Consider the following 7,135-nt stretch of genomic DNA (forward strand, 5'->3'; position numbering starts at 1 on the left):
GTGCTTGCATTAGACTCTGCTGCTACTACTGTTATCCTATTTCTGCTGCATAGCCTGTTTATTGTAACCTGCTGTTGTTACCTACCTGCTTATCCTAAATTGTTTAGTATAGGCTGGGTAGAGACCCATCAGAGGCCCCCACTTTGTGCCGACTGCCCCACTGGATTATCAGAAGACCCGAGCAACGGGATCCAAGACCAGGCCCCCGCACTGCACATCACTTTCCCCTTAGTTGCTCGACACTACTGGGTTACTATCGAGTGCTAAGGGTGATACCTCATCGGCACTTCTGATGTTAACCTTGTAGGTTAGTTCATCAGTTATGGCCATCGAGGGTGATTCGTCCTTCTTCACTCCCGATAACGTCACTGTCGTGCAACTCCTCAAGATTGGACCTCGAGGGTGATTCCTCCTTCATTCACCTTGACGATAACATCAGGTGGAATTTCATCGAGGGTGGTTCCTCAGGGTTCCCCTTGGTTTTAGACACACGGTTACTATGGTTACTATGACTTTACACTGAACCATGTGATACGTCTCCAACGTATCTATAATTTTTTATTGCTCCATTCTATATTATCTACTGCTTTGGATGTTTATGGGCTTTATTATACACTTTTATATCATTTTTGGGACTAACCTATTAACCCAGAGCCCAGTGCCAGTTTCTGTTTTTACCTTCTTTTAGAATATCACAGAAAAGGAAAATCAAACGGAGTCCAATTGACCCGAGACTTCACAGAACCTATTTTTGGATCAGAAGAAGCCCAGAAGACTTGGAGTGCACGTCAGGGGACCTTCGAGGAGGCCACGAGGTAGGGTGCGCGCCCACCCCCCTAGGGCGCACCCTCCACCCTCGTGGGCCCCTCGTGCCCCCCCTGACGTACTTCTTCCGCCTATATATCTCCATATACCGTAAAAACATCGGGGAGCACAATAGATCGGGAGTTCCGCTGCCAGAAGCCTCCGTAGCCACCGAAAGCCAATCTAGACCCGTTCCGGCACCCTGCCGGAGGGGGAATCCCTCTCCGGTGGCCATCTTCATCATCCCGGTGCTCTCCATGATGAGGAGGGAGTAGTTCTCCCTCGGGGCTGAGGGTATGTACCAGTAGCTATGTGTTTGATCTCTCTCTCTCTCTCATGTTCTTGATTTGGCACGATCTTGATGTATCGCGAGCTTTGCTATTATAGTTGGATCTTATGTTTCTCTTCCCCCTCTACTCTCTTGTAATGAATTGAGTTTCCCCTTTGAAGTTATCTTATCGAATTGAGTCTTTAAAGATTTGACAACACTTGTTGTATGTCTTGCCATGCGTATCTGTGGTGACAATGGGATACCACGTGATTCACTTGATGTATGTTTTGGTGATCAACTTGCGGGTTCTGCCCATGAACCTATGCATTAGGGTTGGCACACGTTTTCGTCGTGATTCTCCGGTAGAAACTTTGGGGCACTCTTTGAGATTCTATGTGTTGGTTGAATAGATGAATCTGAGATTGTGTGACACATATCGTATAATAATACCCACGGATACTTGAGGTGACATTGGAGTATCTAGGTGACATTAGGGTTTTGATTGATTTGTGTCTTAAGGTGTTATTCTAGTACGAACTCTAGGGCTGTTTGTGATGCTTATAGGAATAGCCCAACGGATTGATTGGAAAGAATAACTTTGAGGTGGTTTCGTACCCTACCATAATCTCTTCGTTTGTTCTCCGCTATTAGTGACTTTGGAGCGACTCTTTGTTGCATGTTGAGGGATAGTTATATGATCCAATTATGTTATTTTTGTTGAGGGAACTTGCACTAGCGAAAGTATGAACCCTAGGCCTTATTTCCTATCATTGCAATGCCGTTTGTGCACACTTGTATCATTAGTTACCTTGCTGTTTTTATATTTTCAGATTACAAAAACCTTTATATACTATCCATATACCAATTGTATCACCATCTCTTCGCCGAACTAGTGCACCTATACAATTTACCATTGTATTGGGTGTGTTGGGGACACAAGAGACTCTTTGTTATTTGGTTGCAGGCTTGCTTGAGAGAGACCATCTTCATCCTACGCCTCCTATGGATTGATAAACCTTAGGTCATCCACTTGAGGGAAATTTGCTACTGTCCTACAAACCTCTGCACTTGAAGACCCAACAACGTCTACAAGAAGAAGGTTGTGTAGTAGACATCAAGCTCTTTTCTGCCGCCGTTGCCGGGGAGGTTGGCGCTTGAAGGTATATCTTTAGATCTTGCAATCAAGTCTTTTAGTTTCTTGTTTTATCACTAGTTTAGTTTATAAAAGAAAACTATAAAAAATGGAATTGAGTTTGTCTCATACGCTTCACCTTTTTAATATCTTTCGTAAGTATGGTGGAAAGGAAAATTGTGCTCAAGTGCTAGAAGAAGAAATCTATAAAATGTGTGGCACTAAATCTTTGAATGATGAGCATGATTGCAATGTTGTTAGTACGAATTCTTTGAATATCTATGATACTAATGATGATTGCACTAGTTATGTTGTCTCCTATAAACATGTCAATTTTTGTGGAGTACATTGGGTTTGTACGAACACACCAAATAGGGAAGATAGATATTGCAAGAGGCATAAGTACTTAGAAACTAAATTGTTGCAAGAAAGGCTAGATGATTGTGCTGAAAATTTAAATTTTCTTGGCCGTACTTGTGGACTTTGCAATGAACAGAGTCATTTAGCTATCCGATGCAAATTGTTTCATGATCGTATCGTGTCCAAAAATTGTGATGACTTGATTTCCCTTGCACATCATAATGAACTTAGTTTGCTCTTAATATTCAAAAAAACTTAGTTTGCTCTTGGGTTATGAAGAAATGAAACGTATAACTAAGGATATTCCAAAATTTTCCCTTGATAGAGTTCTTCATTTTGATTTAGAGGAGATTTATATGTATTGTGCGGTGAATTGTATTGAAAATCCTTATATTGCCAATTACATAAAGAAAAGAAAACAAATAGAAGATGAAGAGAATACTAATGAAAGGGAAGAGGCTTCCCAATACCCTCCTATTATTTCTTATGATGAATCAGGTAACGAGGAGGAGCCTCCTATTCAACCAATCTCATTAATAAGGAGCTCCAAGAAGAGGATTGAACCCACACATGATGTGGTGAAGAAGAAGAAAAGAAAAAGGAAGAGAGGTAAGAAGATATCTCTCCCAAATAATGCCGCTACTATTACTATTGTGCCTCATGAAAATATAATTGTGGAAGATAATGATACTTCTTATGATCTTGAAAATCTTTTTGGCACTTGCTTGGAAGAATATGATAATTGTTATACTATTGGTGCTATCCATACTATTAATTATGAGAGTGATTATGCTTATGATATGAAAAGGCCCAAGCTTGGGGATGTTATGTTTGATGAAGATGATGTTTTCGAGAATATATTTGCTGAAATTAATGTTTGTCCTAAGCTTGGGGAAGCTATTTTAATGAACATGATATTTTTAGTCTCCCAAGTTTTGATATGCAAATTTATAATGATGATAGCATGCCTCCTACCTATGATGATTATTGTGATGATACTTATGCTATAAAAAGTAGTGATTATATTTATAAAACTTGTCATGATTATGGTTACCCATTTTCTGAACATTACTCTTTTAATGTGGAAATAATTTATAGTATTCGAGTCTCTTATGATACTCCCACTATTCCGAATGAGAAGAATTTTGCTTATGTGGAGAGTAGTAAATTTTCTATGTTTGTAGATCATGAAAAGAATGCTTTAGGTGCTGGTTATATTGTTGAATTCATTCATGATTCTACTGAAAATTATTATGAGGGAGGAATATATGCTTGTAGGAATTACAATAATATCAAATTTCCTCTCTATGTGCTTAAAGTTTTGAAGTTATGCTTGTTTTGCCCTCCTATGCTAGTTGACTATTGTTCCCATAAGTTGTTTAATCACAAAATCCCTATGCATAGGAAGTATGTTAGACTTAAATGTGCTAGTCATATTCTTCATGATGCTCTCTTTATGTTTCAATACTTATCTTTTATATGAGCATCATTGAAATCATCATGCCTAGCTAGGGGCGTTAAACGATAGCGCTTGTTGGGAGGCAACCCAATTTTATTTTTATTCCTTGATTTTTGTTCCTATTTAGTAATAAATAATTCATCTAGCCTCTGTTTAGATGTGGTTTTATGCTTTTAATTAATGTTTGTGCCAAGTCGAACCGTTGGGAAGACTTGGGGAAAGTCTTGTTGATCATGCTGTAAAAAACAGAAACTTTAGCGCTCACGAGAATTGCTTCCATGTTTATTTTGAGAGTTATATTTAGTTAATTATTTTTGCAGATGATTAATAGATAAATTACTCAGGTTCAGAAATCTATTTGAGAATTTTATGAGTTCCAGAAGTATACGTTTGATCCAGATTACTACAGACTGTTCTGTTTTTGACAGATTCTGTTTTTCATGTGTTGTTTACTTATTTTGATGAATCTATGGCTAGTAAAAGAGTTTATAAACCATATAGAAGTTGGAATTCAGTAGGTTTAACACCAATATAAATAAAGAGTGAGTTCATTACAGTACCTTGAAGTGGTGATTTATTTTCTTATACTAACGGAGCTTACGAGTTTTCTGTTAAGTTTTGTGTTGTGAAGTTTTCAAGTTTTGGGTAAGGATTCGATGGACTATGGAATAAGGAGTGGCAAGAGCCTAAGATTGGGTATGCCCAATGCACACCAAGGTAATATTCAAGGATAGCCAAGAGCCTAAGCTTGGGGATGCCCCGGAAGGCATCCCCTCTTTCGTCTTCGTTCATCGGTAACTTTACTTGGAGCTATATTATTATTCACCACATGATATGTTTTTTTCTTGGAGCGTCAATTTATTTTGTTAATATTTTATTTCTGTTATTTATAACAATGTTTTGCATCTTTTACTTCAATAAAAGTGGCATTAATTGTCTTTACTATGCCTATGTTACAAGTCTTCATGTTGTTGTTTGAAAACAGAAAGTTTACCGCTGTTGCAATAATTCCCTAGAAAAGTCAGAATGTGATAAAATGTTGAAACCTTTTGCATATTAAGCTCTGATAAATTTAATGCAGTGGTAATTTTCTTTCATAATTTTTGGAGCTAGAGAAGTATGGATGTTGCTGCATTCTTTACAGACTGTCCTGTTTAGGCAGATTGCTGTTATGTTTGCATTGTTTGCATATGTTTGCTTCTTTAATGATTCTATTTGAGGATATGACTATTAAATATGCAGAGGCATTTAGTATGCAATGTTGAATTATAATTTTAGTGATTTGCTACAGTAGAGTATGATAAGGTTTTGGCAATGGTTTATACTAACTTATCTCACGAGTCCTTGTTGAGTTTTGTGTGGATGAAGCTTTTGAGATTTAGGGAGACCTTGATATGAGAGGAATTAAGGAGACACAAAAGCTCAAGCTTGGGGATGCCCAAGGCACCCCAAGATAATATTTCAATAAGTCTCAAGCATCTAAGCTTGGGGATGCCCCGGTTGGCATCCCACCTTTCTTCTTCAACAATTATCGACTAGTTTCGGTTGATCCTAAGTTTTTGCTTCTTCACATGATGTTTGCCATTCTTAGAATGTCATTTTATTTTGCTTTGCTTGCTGTTTGAATAGAATACCAAGATCTGAAATTATTAAATGTTAGAGAGTCTTCACATAGTTGCATAATTATTCGACTACTCATTGATCTTCACTTATATCTTTCGGAGTAGTTTGTCATTTGCTCTAGTGCTTCACTTATATCTTTTAGATCATGGTGGTAGTTTTGTTTTGAAGAAATAGATGAACTCTCATGCTTCACTTAGATTATTTTGAGAGTCTTAAATAGCATGGTAATTTTCTTAAAATCCTAATATGCTAGGTATACAAGATTAGTAAAAAAATTCTTATGAGTGTTTTGAATACTAAGAGAAGTTTGATGCTTGATGATTGTTTTGAGATATGGAGGTAATAATATCAAAGTCGTGCTAGTTGAGTAGTTGTGAAATTGAGAAATGCTTGTGTTGAAGTTTGCAAGTCCCGTAGCATGCATGTATGGTAAACGTTATGTAACAAATTTGAAACATCAGGTGTTATTTGATTGTCCTCCTTATGAGTGGCGGTCGGGGACGAGCGATGGTCTTTTCCTACCAATCTATCCCCCTAGGAGCATGCGTGTAGTACCGAGGTTTTTGATGACTTGTAGATTTTTCCAATAAGTATGTGAGTTCTTTATGACTAATGTTGAGTCCATCAATTATACGCACTCTCACCCTTCCATCCTTGCTAGCCTCTTCGGTACCGTGCATTGCCCTTTCTCACATTAAGAGTTGGTGCAAACTTCGCCGGTGCATCCAAACCCCGTGATATGATACGCTCTATCACACATAAACCTCCTTATATCTTCCACAAAACAGCCACCATACCTACCCATTATGGCATTTCCATAGCCATTCCGAGATATATTGCCATGCAACTTTCCACCGTTCCGTTTATTATGACACGCTTCATCGTTGTCATATTGCTTTGCATGATCATGTAGTTGACATCGTATTTGTGGCAAAGCCACCTCTCATAATTCTTTCATACATGTCACTCATGCATCATCGCAATCCCGGTACATCGCCGGAGGCATTCATATAGAGTCATATCTTGTTCTAAGTATCGAATTGTAATCATTGAGTTGTAAATAAATAGAAGTGTGATGATCATCATTTTCTAGAGCGTTGTCCTAAGTGAGGAATAAAAAAAAGAGAAAGGCCATAAAAAAGAGAAGGCCCAAAAAAAAAGAAGAAAAAAAGAGAAAAAGGCCACAAAAAAAGAGAGAAGGCCCAAAAAAATGAAAAAATGAAAATGAGAGAAAAAGAGAGATGGGACAATGCTACTATCCTTTGCCACACTTGTGCTTCAAAGTAGCACCATGATCTTCATGATAGAGAGTCTCTTGTTTTGTCACTTTCATATACTAGTGGGAAATTTTCATTATAGAACTTGGCTTGTATATTCCAACATTGGGCCTCCTCAAGTGCCCTAGGTCTTCGTGAGCAAGCAAGTTGGATGCACGCCCACTTAGTTTCTTTTGTTGAGCTTTCATACATTTATAGCTCTAGTGCAT

Source organism: Triticum dicoccoides, chromosome 7A (assembly GCF_002162155.2).
Source record: "Triticum dicoccoides isolate Atlit2015 ecotype Zavitan chromosome 7A, WEW_v2.0, whole genome shotgun sequence".
Lineage (NCBI taxonomy): Eukaryota > Viridiplantae > Streptophyta > Magnoliopsida > Poales > Poaceae > Triticum > Triticum dicoccoides.